Source organism: Ambystoma mexicanum, chromosome 7q (assembly GCF_040938575.1).
Source record: "Ambystoma mexicanum isolate Mex_15411 chromosome 7q, UKY_AmexF1_1, whole genome shotgun sequence".
NCBI lineage: Eukaryota > Metazoa > Chordata > Amphibia > Caudata > Ambystomatidae > Ambystoma > Ambystoma mexicanum.
Window position 1 is genome coordinate 75,628,421 of NC_090941.1, and position 19,760 is coordinate 75,648,180.

General features: G+C 44.1%; 1 protein-coding gene across 3 annotated transcripts in view; it reads left to right on the top strand.

Annotated features, from left to right (window-relative positions):
• The window catches only part of TBL1X (transducin beta like 1 X-linked), a 943,441-nt gene that overhangs the window by 120,204 nt on the left and 803,477 nt on the right, over window positions 1–19,760 (top strand). For all 3 annotated transcript variants that reach the window (XM_069640382.1, XM_069640381.1, XM_069640380.1), the window contains exon 2: window positions 10,942–11,005. The gene's annotated coding sequence lies outside the window, so the exon portion shown is untranslated. The remainder of the gene's footprint in view (window positions 1–10,941; window positions 11,006–19,760) is intronic.

Here is a 19,760-nt window from a genome sequence, read left to right on the forward strand (position 1 = left end):
TGACGGACATCCACACGCAGTGAACCAATGTCTCAGTGTGTGTTACTTTATACTCTATGGGCTCCTGGTAATGCGAGCACGATTACTAGCATTGCTGCACTAACTATAAAGTTAAGGTTATTTGACACTTAAAATAGGAAAATTGAGGGGAAAAAAACGATTTTCCTTTTTATCTCGTTAATGAAGGTTTTGCTAGGAGGCTGATCTGGCCACATCAAACGCCATGGCCAAAGTGAACTGCATCCCGCCCACCCCCTTGCTTGGTAGGAGCAGTGCCAAATTTGTGAACAAATAAGTGCCAGGGCCCAACTATTGTCTAGCACTAATGTGACACTGCAGGTGGGCACTACTGCTGCCACCACCCATAGCTGTGCCCCACAGTGGCGACATATTTGGGGTTACACTACCGCTCGCACCTGCTTATGATGGTTGATGAATGCACTATCACCACTTCATAATTAAAGTGAGTATGAGACAATAAATGCCAGGGAAGACTCCTTGCAAACACCCCCACATGTTAAGCACCTGGAAGGAGGGAGGCTTTTTGGCATGGTGCAGGGTTGTCTATTTTTCTGTGCTTTGTTAGTTGCTTTTAACCACTTAAATGCCCAGGAAATAACCACACACGTCTTGCGCTAGCCGCCTCCTGCCGCCACGGAAGCGGAATACCTTCTTCTGGTATTCACTTAAACATGGTTGTGGCACTGCAGTGGCAAAAGCCCCGGCCTTAGTGATATATGGCCAGTCCAATCAGTTTAATTCTTTCCAAAAATGCAAAAGCTCCTTTTTGCCTCATGGTTTCGGATTTCTCCTCATGGTACTGAACTGGATGGTCTCCAGCCAGCCCTCTGACTGGTGATCTCCAAACAGCCCTTTAAGATGAGTAGCGGTACCCTTGAGATAGATGGGGGGTGCAGATTTGTACTCGTGCATCAAATAATTGACAACTCAATAGTTTGGCAACAGGAGTCCGTTTAATGACAAGTACATAAAATGGGGAGTATAATGAACATCAGCAACCGCTCGATCTTCGCTCTCTCTTCCAACTCCAACTTAATTTCAGAAAAAACACAGTATTTATAGCAAAAACTCGTCTTCACTAACGCGCATCTTAAAAACCTAACATGCAACGTGATTGGTTATAGGAAGGTAACTTTATCATAGGTACTAATATCTGTATGTGGTAACGGGGAGAGGGGATTGGACAGTCAATGTCAGGTGGGGCAACTAAGCCCTTCCTTCAAAATGGCCACTATGAACGTCACTAAAAGTATGACGTCCCATTGGCTCTACTCTCTATAGGACCCTAGATTACACAGTCCACTATGATTTGGTTGGCATCAACCCATTCATATTTTTTCCATTTGCGTCTAGCAGCATGCAGAACCAGCCAGGTGCAGGGAGTTAGTCTGCTCCCCAGCTTCCTTCCTATTTGTTACAATCAATCACCTCCTCAGTGGTCATGTGTCAATTACTGCTTTGTAGTTAAGGGAGTATGGGCATTGACGAGATCCACGCCTAGGTGAGAAAGTCTTAGTCTTCCAGCCTACCTTGCCACATGGCTACGACACTGTGAAATCGGTTTCTTCTTGATGTATTTTATTTAATTCTGCCAGTATTCTATCATCTGTGGTTTATCTTGACCTTTCTGAACAGGATACTCTGTTCTTGTCTCCTTAATTGTATCCACTGTCGGCCTTTTCCAACCAGATCCGACCTTGGCTTCTTAGCATGGTTAACTTCAGCTGAGTTTCGCTCCGTCTTAATTCTCGATTTGTTTGCTGCGACACTCTCCTCTTGAGACCTTTTAGTAACCTTTGTTCAATTCTGCTCATGTGCGTAGTGGAGTTACACTCATAAAGTGCTTTTGAGATATATATATATATATATTATGCTTGCCGCAATCTCTTTTACTACTTGGCATAAGCAAGCTTCACGTTTTCTTTGCTTCTTGGGGTTTCTTGCATCTCTACACGGTTCAACTAAATGAATATCTTCATCTTGTATATGGCATAGGTTTCTTCATCTTGACATCAACTTCTTCACCTTAGGCTCAAGATGTCACTTATCCATGGTATTTGATCTCTTTGTCTGTATTCTCAGGTCATTATGTCTTCTATATGTGCGTCGGTCCGATTTTCTTATGATGACATCACCATTCGTCTTCCTTTATTATCTTCTTGGCTTTTTCAGGTATTCCATTCTGACGACCGTCATTCTGTCTCGACTGTAGATATGGTTTTCTCAATGGGTACCTTACTGTCCAGGTTTTCTTGGGTGTGTCTACTTCAATGGGTGCTGTTACTCTAATTGGCACTGGGCAGAGCCCAACCGCTGCTCTCTGCTGGTTTATTTGTTCTTCATATGTCACATTCTTTGCCGTGAATGTACCGGGTACTATGACGGGGGTGGCTGGAGTGTGGATGACGCTTGGCACTTCCTCTTCAGTACCTTTTACACTTCGGTATAAGATAGCTGGGCACTTGTGCGTTTTTTTTTTTTTAAATCAAAACGCACACCGCCAATTTTTGATGTTCTTGCAACCAGAAGTCTACGTCCTGGTTCAAAATGGTGCCAGCAACTTGTGTTTTTCTAGGACTAATTCCCTGCACTTTTCTTTAGTTAGTGTTGCCTCCTGCTCCGAGGCATATTGTATGTACCCCGGTGTGGGGTAACCAGACCATAGTCTGCTCGGAAGAATAGTATAAGTAAAATTGAAGTGAGGGGGAGAAAAAGCAAGAAAGGAGTTCGCAGACGCAGGGAGAGAGTTCGGCAGCGCTCTATGTATATATTGGTATGGCACAGATGTATTTTTGTCCATAATACCCAATTATATTCTGACGAGAGGAGCCATAGAGGAATGTGTCGAGCTATTGCATGCACTAGTATTCCAAGGCAGTGTTGGAGTATTACAAGATGGAGATTGAGTAGTTGTAGGTGGGTCCTTTAGGAGCTCACGCACGTTCTCTGGCAATAAGGATAGATATAATGGCTTTCTATTTGTCCGAGGTTCCATAAAATATTATTATGGGACTGCTAAGAAAACTACGGCCTAATCTGAGAGTAGCAGTATCTCTCTATAAAAAGCAGCTCTCTGCAGTCTTTGCATTGCATGTATTCATAACACGCTGCATATGAAGTTGATATTAATTGTACATATCAAAAAAGCATTTGTTGGCAAAAATAAGATTTTCAGGATTTTATGTTTAGCCTACACAGTGAATAATGCAATGAAGGCAAGGTTGTGTATATCCCCACAGAAAAATAGATGGGGGTGTGTTACTTGATGAAGTCAGTTTAAACGCCAACAAAACTAGAAGGGACATCCCAATGTCGAAGTAGCATAAAACAGCTTTGTTTATAAGAGGTAATATTGTAATTACAAGCACAGTTGGATTCATTAAAACATGCACAGGGGGGTATATGCTCCCACTGCATTTCTGCTAATACAACGGCTGAGTCTGCAATTTATTTTTCTGTTGTGCCGTTGGCTGACACGAATCCCTCCTGCTTGTTTAGTGGAGGGGAGTTCTGGTTCTGTTAAAAACACAGATTTTACTTTTATTATTCCAGTCGATGGCAAGCGGGCAAAAAAAATATAGTTGCGCAACATTGCAAATGAATCTTGGTAAACATGAAATTTCGAGTTTATCAACATTGCTAGCAGTACCACCTGGCCTTGCCTGGGCCTGTAGCTGACCTGCACGTGGGGGTATGCTATAGCCTTGTGTATGTTTTATTGTCATAACTTCCGATTTTTGAAAAATTGCAAAATCTGCAATCTCCCGAAATCACCATAATAATAGCACAGGTGCGCACACTGCTCCACCCCTGAATGCGTAGGGTTGGTCCGATTTCACTATCACCAGTACACCCCAGACTGGTATGATGACCTTGGGCCAAAACCTATTTAGATTTAAGAGAAAAGTGATTCACCACAGTCTTGGTCCATGTCGCATATCTTTCATGGACGACACCTCTTTGAGTGGAGTCACTCCATAGTCTTCAGTTAACCATCTGTAAACCTTCTGAAAAAGAACATCAAACACTAAACCCCCAACAAAGGGGTCAGCGTTTAATTCAGCACGTAGGGTAGGATCCTGGCAATGGTGGTAGTACAGGGATGTCCTGGTCTTCTGGGAGCATCGTAAATGTTATCCACTGAAATAACCAAACCTGATTACCTCCTCACTGAGTTAGCACACATGTTATTACAGCTAACCATAACCTACATCGCACCAACAAGATGGCTAAATTGGAGTGGCGGCATTAATGTACATATTACCATGTACATATTATGGCATGGTAATACTCCCGCTCCCTTTTTGTCTTTACGAATCCTGTAACACCCCTCTATTAAACCAGTAGAATAATTTGCGTTCTGTAGCAATACCAAATGCAACTATTCTGCTTGTTCACACCCCACCCACCACTAATAATTGCATACCTTATGATTTTAAAAACAAATCCTTAAAAGGGCATTGCTCAATCTGCCACCTCTATGACTTCAACTGTGTACCTGAAAAGTCTCCCGTGCCCGGTCATCCGTGGATATGATATGATAGTTTGTTTATATAGCGCCTATACACAATGTGTTTCATGAATGGGCTTCAGAAAACTGCATCTGCTTGAGCCTATCCCATAAGGCATTTGCCCCATAGAAGTACCGCTGGAAATGAAACTGCCTTAAATGGTCTTCACATGTGGATATGGAGTTGTAATGGTTTATGGTCGGGGCCTCATACTCCCAGAATGCATACCTTGGGGAGGAACTCCTACAATTCTTTCTTGTCTCCCCTAAGTCTGGCCCTGACTGGTTTCCCCACGCTATTCTTTGTGGATGACGCAGTGATCCTGGCAACATATCCCATGGGCCTAAAACACAATTTAGGCATTTTTTTCAGAAAATGTAAAGGTCTACACTTGAGCTAAACACTGATAAGAGAAAGTCCATGCTGTTTAGGCATAAGCTATCCTAGAGGTCTACTTTAAAAGTCGAATGACCCCTTCGAACAGGTGCCCATGTACGATTACTTGGGTATCGTAATCTCAGAGAATTTCCTCTGTTCTGATAGACAGCTAAAAGCGACAGTGTCCATTGATAAATACTGTGGGGGAATACAACATTTATTTCTGACTCATGTCAGAAGAGCGATGTCCCAGCACTACAACGGTATAGGTCTCGAGCTCTATCTGCAGTCCTTTAAGCGGCTGAATTATGGGGTCATTTGAAGGTACCCTCCCTTAGTGTATCAGGGAACGATTTTCTGAGAGCCCTTCTCATGCAATCCCGGGAAGCACCCCGAGCTAGTCTCCATTGGGAGTGTAATCCCTTTCCTATAGCAGAGGCGTCTTCCACAAACATCAATGTTTTATACTGGGTACGAATCTGGTCAAAACTCGAACTAGCTCAATATCGAACAGCCCAAACCCATTTTCTCAATCTGAATGGATCTCGAACACTCATGTGGTTACGATTTGTTATCTTGAAATTTACGAGGCTGGATTCGCTATCTCTGTGGGATTGCCCTGAAGCGACTAGTGAAGAATGCATGTTCAGAGTCTACACTGTATCAAATGAAGCAGGATTGTATGGCTCTTGGCGCTTGTACATAGAGAACAAGCTAGCACCCAGATTTGTAGAATATCCTGATGTGATCACTCCCGGGTTTGCACATGCTTTTCTTACCAGCTGTGCACCTAGACCTTGAAAGTGGCATCCTTTATGGCCAAATGGAAGCCCACTAATGAACCAACGTGCCCGGTTTGTGGTGCTATAGAGTAGTCGGTTTCTCACTGCCTGCTCTTATGTGTGGGCTATAAAGACCTCAGATGTCACTATTTGCTCCCCTTCGTTAGATTAAAGAACATTAGGTCCATCAAGTCTGCACTGGGTTTCTGCAAGGGACAAATGATTTCAATGTTTTCTTTGTGTCTAAGTTTTTACATCTGGCGTGGCTGAGAAGGTCAAAGTGGGTACAAACGGGTTCTGTCTGGCCTCTTCTCTGCTGACTACATCTCCAATGCATCAAATGTTTGCCCACAAACTGCATCAAATTATCACTCCACTTCCCGTTTTCTGTACTTGTTACCATCTGCACAATCCATCGGCTGCTCCAGGTGTTCTACGATTTTTTCTTCTATATTTGTTATTAACTGTTGCTAATCATACTTATTTTACATTTTTTTAATTGGCCTTGAAGATACTTCTACCTGTTCATGTGCCAATTACTTGTATCTTCTGTCGGGGCAGGTTCCCAGTTGTCTGGAATTCTTCAAGCCTGTAAAAGAATGGCTCCATTCCATGAAAGCCAAAGTGGCTCAATGCATTGTTCTGTCTGCTGAGGACCCCAAGACTCCCCTGAATCTTACTGCCATTACTCAATCAGTCCAGTCTTGTAAAGAGCCATCCTCCCGTTCTGGTTCGTTCTGGCTTTCTTGGTTGGCTGTAGCAGGGTATCTACAGCGCACTCGGTACAAAATAGGTACACTGAGAATGTGCTTCCATCTTGCATAGCAACTAGCGTACAAAGAGTCGAGGCAACCTCAGACTGCGTGGTACAGAAGCAAAAGGAGACTTGCGGTCTGGGTGCTGTGAGACTGGCTCATGTATATTATAAATAAACTGTAAGAGAATTGTAAAAACATTTCTGTTGTGGTATCCAAGTGATAGGAAAGTGGAAACTCCCTGCTTTCTCTGTGCGCACCACTGGCACTCAAAATGCAAGTGCTGTGTGGTGCACATGCGCAAACACACAGCCTTCCATATACCAATACGTGCACAGTTCAGCTTAAATAGTGCCTTCAACTGGACTGTTAGTTGCTGCAGAGTGTTCAGAGAGAAAGATCAGTGCTAACAATACAAAATGGTCCGCTCATGCTCCCAGATCTAGCCCTCGCAGCATGAAATCTGGGCAGCAGCGAGGACACGGGAGAGCAAGCAGAGGTGCAATGGATGCAGAGTCATCCCCACTGCCAATGCAGAGGAGATGGAGATCTAAAAACCTCAAAATTGCACACCTATGGAACCCCACCATGACACCCCAGTTTGCCAACCACCAATATCGGGACCCATATGTTGAAAAAATAGAAGCACACAGGGAGAGAAATTAAAATGCACGCTCGTCTGCTAGCAGCAACAAAAACCGCGCCTCTGCTGAAAGGCCATGATGTCACGAACTAGTGATTAGCTGCTTAGTTCAACATGGGTGCTAATCTCTTTTCTATATATTGCCCACAAATCATTGGAAATCTCGCCCATCTTTAGTAAAAGAAAGTGAAGGATAATATGGGCTTCACGCCTTGCCATTCTACTCTACAAGGGCATTTCATTAATGCATTTGTATCAGCCAGAGCTCTCAGTGAACATGACTGTGTTGCAATAAGTCCCTTGAAGACTATATTTGTATTCGGAAGTCCACTCGGTAATTGTTCAAATATCTTGATTAATTCTATTTTAGCCATACGAGTTATTTTCCTTTCCAGCTTCATGAAGCCTTTTTAATTTCCATAATTTGTCTGGTCTTACAAGTGGTGCCTCTGAAGTTGATTAAAATCGATTTGTTATACCCACCCATTTCCATTACCCATTTGTGTATTCATTTCACATTGCTGTTAATAAATGTAATTCAAATCCACCTCTTAATCGTTTGCTGGAAACTAGCGTGTCACTTTTTTTTACTTTCAAATTGCATTCTTAAGCGCGTCGGGTACATTCTGTCCTCTTTAATTCCCAACAGCAAGTCAAATGCTCACAAGACAGAAAATAGCATCGCCTGCAGTTGCTGTAAGACTTAACTGGCGAGGAGTGCAATTTTGAGTAACACGCTTAACTATGTGTATCCGAATGCTGAGAGAATATCTGTGTACTATCCTCCTGAATTCAAAGTTTTAAAAGTAAGTCTCATGCCATGCTATTTTTTTAAGTCCAAACCCTAGCCCATCAAAACTATTACCCTCCACCAACCTACCCAACTTCTCTGGGACCTTGAAATGTACCTACTTCTTGGGTAACAATCTACTTGTGATGGCTGGCATTGATGACCAGCACTCATCCCCAAGGCTATCCGAGAGATGCAGACGAATGCCTCCCAAATGTGTGGGTGGACCTCTGATCTCCATGCCCAAAATGGGCCCACCTCTTAATAAGTGACTGCACATTTGTCCGTAAGTTTATTGTACAAGCAGCCAGGGAGGGGCTAGATGACGCTGTAGAGTCAAACTATCCAGAGTCTCCGAACCACAGAAAGATTATACATTATATACATTTTGCAATGGTTAACACACACCCATGTATTTTGTTACAAAGTCACCGCCCCAAACATGATGGGTGAACCCTATCCAAAGCAATCTAATCCCCTTCCGTTTGCACGCTCCGATTGGATAAACTTATTTAACCACCATCCCCTTTCAACATACACTTGCATTATCTCATATTTACAGCACACTCCTTTTCAGGATCTTTCTGTAGTATAGGCCGTGACATCATCACATGGTTACACATTCACAAAACAATCCTAATTGACTACAAGTTCCATCTGGTCAGGGATTTCTAACCCCGGCCATGATGCACATGGCTTTTACCAAGGATACTTCAACAATACGAGGAGGGGGAGAAACAAAAGTTCCCTTTGAACTGGCGATAAGCATCTTATCCGTCCAGACTTGCTTTCATTCTCATTTGACCATCTCTTATCGACTTCCATTTCAGCATGCATGGCCTCTAACAACATCCTGGTCATTCCTGAGAACCGGATCGAAACCCATAAAACCATTTGTCCACTCTGCCCTTAAGAACCTCCTGCACCAGGTTTATTATCTGTCCCCAAACAGAGCCTAACAGGTGGCCGGAGCTCCCTGGACACCGAATAACAAGCTCCCATGTACTTAAGATTAAATCGCCTCTACGCAATAGTTCCAAGTCATCAAAACCCGAGCCTGGCCACAGCTGACCGTTTGATGTTATTGCAGCTGCCTGAATGCTGTTAGCTGCCTTGACCAGCCTTCCACCTTGATCAACCAGCTTCCTGGGTCGCACAAAGTTTATATCCCCACCTCAGGTTTCTGTGGCCTGCACAACCCCTAGCTATGAGTGGATCGTGTTTTACAGATTTGTCTATTTGCCATGTCCCCCCACTGTCCCAAACACAGCTCCCTGAAGACTCTCGTGTATGCATGTCTGTGCATGTTTGTTCAAGACTACCGCGTCCCCTCAGTGGCTTTTCTATACGAGAATCTCCGTTCTTGCGTGCGCATATGAAACTCCTCACTTCCCATCTTTATGCGCTCCATGTCACGCCACGACATTGTTTTCATATTGCATTAGCAGATTTGTCATTATGTTGCTACACGCATGCAAATCCAAAATGTATCAACAATATATAAAGTAAATCTCATTACACTGGATACATGCTAAGTCACAACATCGCCGCCACCCCAGTCACCAGCATGGCGCGTGCAATGCAAACCCCACTTTTACATTGAGACCTTTATCGACCACCCAAACAAACCCTGGCTCCATTCAGATAACCACCCCAAGGCATAGAAAGGGTAGGGCCTGAGCGGGCAAGGCTCACCCAAAATATGTAAATGCTTACTCAGCAGCGTCATATGGGCATTTACAGATGTTAATGTCACTGCAGTAGGCCCAACTACATTAGCCTCAGGCGCCACTTGTTAGATAATCCTGGCTACGCCTCTGCACCCCTCTACAATATGTGGGGTTAGTGATGTTTCCTTTCCACGTACAGTAGTACCTCAGAAATATAATTCTGGCCAGTCTATTTTAATAGGCAGTGACCACTTGACTTCACAACCTATAACTTCCCTCCTTCTTTTTAACCTTTCTAATTTTTGAAGGTCCGAGCCAGCAGACAAAACTTCACAATGTATTTGTTCTGTTATAGTTGGACAAGCACGTGTTTTTAAGGTGGCCATTCTCCAGAGAGGGTTCAATTCTCTATTGTCTTGGTAATTTATTTGTATACCCTTGTTTACCTGGTACACTTGTCATAAAGATCCAGTGCAGGATTTCTATGATTGTTCGGGCAGACGTGGTGAATCCTGCTAGCAAACTTGCAACAAAGTGCAATCCTATTATGTACACCTGGGACGCTGCTACCATGCCTTGTATGTTTACCACCTATATTTGGTTAGTTAAACCAGTGACTATTTTTTTAAAATGGTGAATATGGTTTCATCAACTATGTTCGTGGAGATGCATTCCAATGTTGCAGCTTCCCAACATTGTTTTTGTTTGGAGTGTGGCAGCCGATTAGACAAACCTCTGTACTGTGGGTGTCCTTAAATCAACCAGGAGTGCTGCATTTGACTCCCCACGTCAACTTGTGCGATCTAAACATGCCTCTGTGACAATGGCCCCTTCTCTGGAACCTGTAAAATTGTACTTTGCGACATACCTAGAGACATTTGAAGCTTAATGGTACATCTAAAATGGATAACAATTTAGCTTGCAGCATCCGGTGCACTAGATCCTCTTTCCTCCTGGAGGCAACTCTTCCTCAGTGGTTGATGTCTAGGTGTTGGTCTTACCTCATGCGGATCCATCTTTATTTTCGGTTCCTGTGACTGCATTTACTGTTTTTGTAGAATGCAGGGATGTTCTGTACCTCCTTCCTCTGGAAATGGAGTCCGATTTGTAGAGTGCAGGGGCAGTTTTTCAACACCTCACCCTCTCCTAGTGAGTGTGCAATGGGTGGCTGTCTCCTGTTGCCTTGCTGTTGAAGGTATCTCAGAATGGGCCCTGGCAGGTCTGTTGGAAAGCATGATTGATTGATGCCAACACAGTATCATTTGTCATCAGCACTGGAAATGGAGAGACATACCATTATTCTTGTTTTTGCTGTGGAGATATTCCAAGAATTGTCCCAGGAATTCCTACTAACTTGCTGCTTTTTTCCTATTTTGTCTTCTTGCTCGCAGGTGACTGATGACAGAAAACTGGCCTGGAGAGAAGTCTGGGAATTCGGCCACATTTGCCCCCTGAGTAAGTAACAGTAGAAACTAAATAATAGCAGCTACCAAATTAATGGAAAAAGCTGATCTATCTGCATGAGTAATACAATTCGTTGCGCTTGTCTGGGATATTGAAAATGGAGCTTTACTCAGGATTTCCAGGAAAGTAAAGTGATTCAAATATGTTGTAATGCTCAAAACCGTGTTCGAATCAGTTCCTCTTTTCTTCACTACATCATGGTTCTATATTGTCTAATTCAAGTCCATTAAAAGAGGCGATTTGAATAGAAGACCAAAATAGTGTTGAGAAAAATCCACGTTAAGGGAGCAGTGCGGAAATAGTTGAAAGTATTGTACCTATTTGACATGGTTTGTGCAGGCCCTTGATTTCACTTTCCAGCACTTTAATTGACGGTGTATTTGGTATAATCAGGGGCTTGTAATGCATTCAATGAAGGTCTGTGATATTCAAGAAATGCCAAGTGGGCAGCGGTATGTAGACTCATGATAGTGTGGAATGATGGAGATGGAGCATAATAATTAACATTGGATATTAAGGATTTGGAAAGACACTGGAAGTTAATGTGTTATGGTGTCTTGGTGATATGGGAATGGCCGTCTCAGAAGTGAGGTTCAAAGTGAAGGATGATGCGACTGTTGGTCGCTTTTTAGTTGTTTTGGGTACTTCGTCGTTCACTGCCTTTCCCCAAACCATGCCTTCTGGAAACACTGAAATATTCTAGTTTGGTTGGTGAATTGTTTCCATGTGTGGTTAACTCTTCTTAAAACTTGTACATTGCATTGGAAATCTAGGCATCTTGGACTAATTCACTCCTTTACTTTTTGAGCTGGTAATTTCTGGGGAACAAAGTGGAATCTTTTCACTTTGTTGTCATTGTGCCATTCATGAAAATGTTGCTGTTCGAAGTGGTGAAGCATTTATGCTGCTCCTTCCACTGATGCGGATTGCAAGGACATGTTGTGCCATGGCTAATATGTATTATTTCAACCGGCTAGTTATTTCAGAGTGCTGTGGGTTCATGGCTTTCTGTGTGCCTTATGGATGCTCTTGCTTTCCTCAAAATGTGCTGGATACAGATGTTTCTGATAACTGTAGACTAAGACGAGACACTTGTCTGTTTTCACCACCTTTTATACAACCTGAAAGGATGGTCATCCCTGGGGAACCTTGGACATTGTCACCTTCCTGCCTCTCAAAACAAGAGGTGGTCATAATATTTTCTGACTCTGCTACATGCCCATGACCTCTGGTTGGTGGAAGACAGGACCAGGTACATCAGTATTCTGGATCTAACCATGTCTTCACTGAATAACCTACTCATGTTTTGTAAGGGAATATGTGGATCTATACTAGGGGTCTGCAACCTTTTGTCTATCCATATGTTTTGGACTATGACCTCCATGATCCCACTATGCTGGTAAGTCTGATGGGAATTGTAGTCTACACCACCTGGAGAGGAAAAGGTTGAAGACCTTTGATCCATAGCAACAAGTTAATAGCAATAATTTATGTCCCCAACTTTTGAAGGTGTACACTAGCCCCATCTCTGGAATCAAGCGATGGAAATGTGCCCGTGATCCTTTGGAATCCACACTCCTGGAAGGCATGAAGAATATCCAGTCCAATATATTAGTCTGGGTTACTTATGCAGGCCACTAGTGGACGTTGCTTGACAAAGCAGTGGTATTACTGTATCACAAATGTGAAAATCAATCTTTGAGGAAATTGAGGACAATTGTGTTTTTTTTTTTTTTTTTTTTGGTCCGGGAGATCTGCTTCCTGAGAAAAGCATTGCTTCTAATCTGAAGTGAGGCTTTTGGATGGCAGAATTGTTCTCCCTTAGTAAAGCTGTGATATTGAGTAAAGGTCAAACTGTCAAAATATGAATAAAGTCAGTTGGAGGACTAAGCAGATTTAAAGACAAGCGAGGGGGTGTGCAGGGGTGCCCATATATACAATAAATAAATGTGTGAAGGGCATAATAGAATACAAGAGATTAAAAAAGGGATATTGGTACAAACATAGTTTAATGGAATGTAAAGCATAAAGAGTGCAAGGGTCAGGAGCACGTATTGTGTATAGAGGTGTCACAGTATTGGTTTTAAGGCGGTATGATAACCTTATTGCCAAATTATGGTATATCATGGTTATCGCGGTATAGCAGGTGGAGTTAACTAATCTTAAGAAATATTTTCTTAAAGGTCATAAATTGTCAGCATTTTGAAACTTGTCTATGCACAATTTTAGCTGATCCTCCAGGAATCTAAGGCAGCTGCAGATTTGTCTTTCATGGTGCTCACTCGTTGATCGCCTTGAATGAAAGAGTGACTAGTGGAAGTGTTAAAATGCAAATTTTGAGCAATGAGCTTGCTGCTCAGTCACAGGTCATCGCTTTGAAAATCACACTCGACCTGCATTATTTTGCAACCACATAGCATGGGCATCATGACCCCTTGCTGCGATCAGTCATAAAAGTTTGTTTTGATAATGCTTTATACCATTAAAGGGAGAAAAGTTGCTCATTTGAGGTCTGAAAGCCCATGTCATTGTGTTTGTTTTGTCAAAATGTCATAGCCAACACACACTCACCGAAAGGTTGCATATTGATCAAATCACTGTAGCTTATTTACCATCTGCCTGGCATATTATAAAGTTATGATGTTGGAATCACCACTGACCATGTAATCCTAACAGGACAGCATTCAGTGGGCACTGTTGATTTCTTTCTTGATTCTTGTAATATATGTTCATTTACCTTCTTAAAGATAGTGGCACAAAAACGTTTTGAAAATGACAAAGTTAAAATACATATCGGCACAAATATCAAGATCACCTCAGCTCCATCATTACCATTTTTTCCCCAGGTCTGAGTGTGTTGGGACCCTTGTCATGTGAGTTGAGATGGAGGAATGCTTTCATGGGTGGTGTCACAAATCGAGGATAGATCTGAGAAATATCTCGCCCACATTGCTCTGGATACTTCAAATTGAATGTAGAATCTGTCCTGCCTGCTTGAGTCCAGTGCCATATGCAGAAGGCAGGTGAAGGATCAAGCAAAGCAACGCAACAACTCTAGTTCCAATGTGTAAACCTACACGCAGGACAGTGGGGGGGCAGTTTATATACTAGCACAAAGCACTCATAGGCCCAGTGTTCATACAGTCTACAGAGCTAATGTTTTTTGTGGACATGTGCATCAGGAGGGCATCCAGTTCATTCCCCCTTTGAATTCTGGGATGTGTAGTTCCCCCACCTTTCAAATTGGTGGGATAACTACAAATCGGCTGATCTTTAACGCGACTCTACTGATCACAGAGAAAGAGCGGTCATAGCATGAAAGCTGCATTTACCAATGTGGCTTCACTTTCCCTATGCTTTTGTCTGCCAAACGCCACATCCCACAATGCAAGATCCAGAACGCGCAGCACTTGCTTACTGCAGCCTTTCCAAATCAGATTGAAAAGCTCACTTAATGGCTGCAGTCCCTAAAACGGTATAATGGTATAAACAACGTGACGGTTATTATAGTTCAATTAAGCCTTTCACAGTATCTATAACGGTATACCGTTACATCCCTAATTGTGTATACAGTAGAAGTGACGAAAGAAAACGCACGACGACTCATGATTAACAATGTGGAAGGTCCCCCATGCATGGTTCTGATCAGTGGAATAACCGGGAAAAGCGAGCTGCAGTAGATTAGAACTCTAGAGGGCTCATTTTATAAGGAGTGGTGCATAAAACAAAAGCGTAAAAATGCCTTTACACTTTCATTTCTGCCTCATCTCATTGTTGTGTGGTTCTATGCAATAGGACAGCAAAGAAGAGCTAGCATTTCCCCTTTGCTTACCTCCCTGTCTCCGAAGAGCACACAGATTGACACCCACATGAGATTATCATGCATGTGTGAAGCCAATGGATTCCAATAGAATATGCCTTGCAATTGCACCTGCTCAATAGCCGGCAGATTTTATTTGAACCCCATTATAAAACGCTGCCTGCAAAACGTACTTTGAGGTGGTGTTTTATTTCTCTCAAAGCAGAGAGTATAAAGTGTAGAGTACAGGTGACTTTGTTTTGCTTTACACTTACTTTTACCCTCCACTTAAGACTGATGGAATTTGCATAAAAGGGACCAACAGCACTCAAGTGTTGGCGGTCCCCGGCATGCAATTACCGTTCTACACAATAACCCCTGTTAAATAGCTAGTAGTAATAAAAAAGATGGCACAACGTTCGGTTAAGAGGGAAGGTGGGCCAAGGTAAAAATGAAGGAGAGCGAGATTGTGCAGCAAGTCTTTCGTGGAAGGGGGTTGTTAAAGTTGGTGGTTGATTACTGTTCTGATAAAATGTTTGCTAGTTGTTCCTCTGATTAGAGAGGAAACAGCCGTGTTTTAATGGCTTCCTTGGACAGTTCAAAGGATGTGATTACTCTTATGTTGGTAGTTGGAGTTCCACAACTGAGGGGCAAGGCTGGAGAAGGTAGAACCTCCTCGTGTTTTTGCAGTAGGCAGGAATCGTCAAGATTGGAAAGGGCAGTGGATCTTGAATTTTTCTCATAGGACAAATTGAACTTTTCCCTGTATGGCTTTTGAAATGATGCATCAGGATTTAAAGGCAATTCTCCCCACTGGAAGCCAGTGCAGAGAGATCGGGTCAAGGTGAGATGTGTTCTAGTGGGCTCATTCTAAGAAGGGTCACTGCTGTTGAATTATTTTCACCACATCTGAATTTTACTACTGTGGGATTTCTCCACCTTTTTGAATTTTGCTGCTGTGAGGTTTCACACCATATGAATTCTGCGACTGAAATCACTGGAAACCAACTAACTACCCCTTCTCTTTTCCACACACCTCTCACGTACTACAGAGGGCTAGTGAAACAACATACACAAAACACACACCCCTCTTTAACCATGCCACAAACCCAATACCTGCAGACAACAAACAACTCGGACACTGGATTCCACCCTTCCAGGCACAAAAGGCCAGACACAAGAAACCCATTGCACATAACAAAGCACATCTAGAAAGCTAGCATGCAGAGGCGCCAGTTTCTCATGGTTCTGCACCCATCATCAGATGAGCACAACCTCTATCCTATCCCTCTCTTGTCACTAAACCACCCCACCTTTTTTCGTACAAAGCCACATGGGCGCCTGCAGACCATGCAAATTGCAGCGGTCCATGGAGTAAATCAACATAACATTATGAACCATCAAGAGACCTGCTAGTAATTAGCTAGTATCAGTATTACTAGCAGGTGCTCCTTGGTATAAGCTGTTCACATAGTCTAGTTTAGTCTAGTTATGACAATGACTAGAATGCGTGTGAATTTCTCAGGGAAGTACATTTATATTTTTAACGCCTTAAGATGTTGAATGGCCCGTCTAGCTGCAGAAGTAATTTGAGGTCCTAATGTGAGGTTAGAGTACATGGTGATACCTGGATTCTTGGTTCTTTGAGAAATATTAAGTAGCTAAGTACTGCAAGCAGAGGAAGAAGGATGTCTTGCCCACGGTGGTGGTTTCAGTTTTATCTGGGTACATGCCATCTAAGAAATAATGTTTGTAATCCATTCCAATATGTTGAATAGGGGACAAGCATTGCTTTCAAGTTTAAGAATTGCTTGAGTTTCATACACATAGTTATGACAGGAATGGGTAAGGGTTTTGGTCAAGGCAGATGGGATAGGTAGCTGTTAGACTAGGGGTGAGAAGGGCGACTCTTGTGGGACCCCACAGGGGCAACTCTTGCTATCCGACCTAAACAATTCAAATGTGATGCATTGTGCTCTGTTTTTGAGGAAGGGTACAGTTCAATCCATGGCCCTCTTTGATGCCGAGATCAGAGAGGCTTTGTTTTGAAAATGTTATTGTCTACCAAGTCCATGCCAAATATATTTAAATGTGACCGGTACTGGCTAAATTTTACCCTCTGGGATTCTTAAGAATGCAGTTTCGTGGTTTGAAGTGTAAATTGTAGTCTGAGGACAGTTCTGGACAAGGGGCCTATTCTGCTAGATATGCAAGCCAAATAATAGGTACATTCACTGGTTTGGACATTATGTCGGAGGGAGAGAAGATCACCTTACTGGGAAGGAGGTATTGCAGCTGAAATACTCAAGCATGCACATGCTCTGACACGCACACAGACGGGCGCACACAGACGGGGCGCACAAACACACCCACTCACTCTCAAACTCGGACACACACACCTGATAACAAACAATCGCAAAAGAAATGCTTTGTTATGCTGTGTTCGATCTGTGTCCATATCATGGTACTGTGATATTTCCTTAGAAATATGTCTACGGGATTGTCACAAGAACATTTGTTGTTGCTGAATCATCCCTAGTTTCCAAATGGGATGACACCAAAAACAAAGCAGACACACAGGGCTGTGCCACACTCATATTCCTCAACTCCTCAGCAGCATTCAACACATTCTCCAGCATTGGATCTTTCATGGATTCACATGCTTAGAATATTCCCCGTCGTCAGACTGGGACCCCTCGGTACACATATATAGCCTTTTCCTATAGGAAAACTTCCGACACTTGTGTCCTATCTACGTCCTTTTAGGACCCACCTGCGCATGCTCCGTAGGCCGTCCCAGTATAAGAGACCCACCCCCGCGGCTCCCCTTCAGATTTCAACCGTCTCCAAAGTAGTGGGATCTCCTCGCGTCGTCTTACTATTTTGTACAAGGTTGTATACCTGGGGTTGGAGTTGGAGAAATGTCCTCCATGTCAGAAAAAGTGCTGTTCCGTCCGTGTGCGACGTGCGGCTTGAAAAAAGTTCACGAGGGGGACGGACATATGGATTGTATATATTGTCTCCACCCTCATCATTTGGCTGATAACTGCGACATATGCAAAGGGTTTTCTCAAACAACCCTCAAAGACCGGAGTCGACGGCTGGTGGCATGGCTGAATGATGGAGCGGGGGCATACCCCCCGTCGGAGGTAGGCTCCACACAATCTGCAAAAACATCACGCCGCGCTACCTCGTCGGAACCACCGGCGAAGAAATCTCGACCGACGGATAAAGAGTCATCTGGGAGTCACTCAGCTAGAGACTCCTCGTCAAAAAAATCATCTTCATCAAAAAAGCATGAAAAGGAAAGGCCGAAATCCTCCTCGGGCGATCATCATCGATCGACCACGAGTCGAGTAAAAGCAGGCCAAGCGTGGAAAAGGCGGGACCGCCTACACCAGCTGCTAAGTCACAGTCGTCGACGGCGGCCCAGTCAACGGCCCCCACCCTGCCACTGACGCAGGTGGCATCCACCGTCTCACCGACAACGGCGGCGACGATAGCCTCGTCGACGGGGGTTCTACAGGAGGCCTGGAGGCCGGAAGTTTTTGATCCCATCCCCCCGGATACTTTACTACAAGAACAGGCTGTGTCGCTGTCCTCGGAGGACGAGAGCGAGAGAATAGCTGGCCCAGCAGACCTAGGGCTACGAGTGACCGACAAGTCGACGACGAGGGGATCCGGTGTACCGGTATCTGCCCCTCTTCTCAATCCTCAATCTGTTTTGTCGCTGGAAATCCTGTCCACGCTTCAGTCCTTGCTACAGTCGTTGGACCAGAGACTACCTCAGGCAAACATGCCACAGTCACCCGTCGACGAGCCGGGCCCGTCCCGTCCACCGATGCACCTACGCACGCCAATCTCAGCACTGGCACAAGAGGAAGGTGAGCTGCCAGATTCGGAGTCTGACAGGGGAGCCATGTCGGACATCTCATCATCCCCCTCCAGGGATCCAACCTGGGAGTCGGAGGTGGAGTTGGAAACCCCTAGAAACCCAGTTCACCGTCCCCTCCGGACGACATTGCATCATTCCATTCTATGATGGAGAAGGCATGTAAAGAATTTGGTTTGTCCCAAGAAGAACAGAAAAAGGATTGTTTTTTGTTCGACCACATGGGTAAGAGAAGGAGGTCTGTGTTCTCAATACCAATACTAGACCACGTGTGGAAGGAGGGGTTGCAGACAATGCGTCACCCCTTTTCAGAGCTGGCAGTGAAAGGACGCCTCGAGAAAAAGTTTAAGGCTCCAGAGTCTACCCCCAAGTGCTTATCCTCCCAACCAACGCCAGACTCGGTGGTGTCGGCGGCAGCAGCGAGAATGGCGAAGGCCCAGCACAAGTGCACGACTCCGCCTGAAAACGAAGCGAGACGCCAGGATGCCTTTGGCAAAAAAGTGCTATCCGTGGGAGCAACCACAGTAAAGGGCGCAAACTCTCTGGCGATCGTAGCCAGATACGACATAGAGATGTGGCACAGGCTAGCTCCGTTGCTTGATCATCTTCCGGAAGAGCATAGGAAGGCAGCGATGTTACTTGTCCGAGAGGGTGAGGAAGCCTCAAATCACGCAATAAACATCACAGTGGACCTCGCTGAGTCAGGCTTCAAGCAAGTCAATAATGGGGTCATATTACGACGACAGTCATGGCTTAAGTGTACCTACTTCAGGCCAGAGGTACAATACAAAGTATTAGATATGCCTTTTGAGGGAGACCTTCTATTCTGTGAGAAGGTGGACGAAGCCCTAAAGGGAATGAAAGAGGACTCGGACACGGCACGTTCATTGGGTGCCCTCCACAGTGGCCGAAGCTACAAGTCTTTTCGTCCCTTTAGAGGGGCTTCAGGTAATTCCAGATTCTCTGCGTCTGGAGACAGATCCTTTGGCAGGTCGGCTTACCCCTCCCAGGGATACAGACGTGCTTCCCAAACAGCAAACCGACGCCGTAACTTC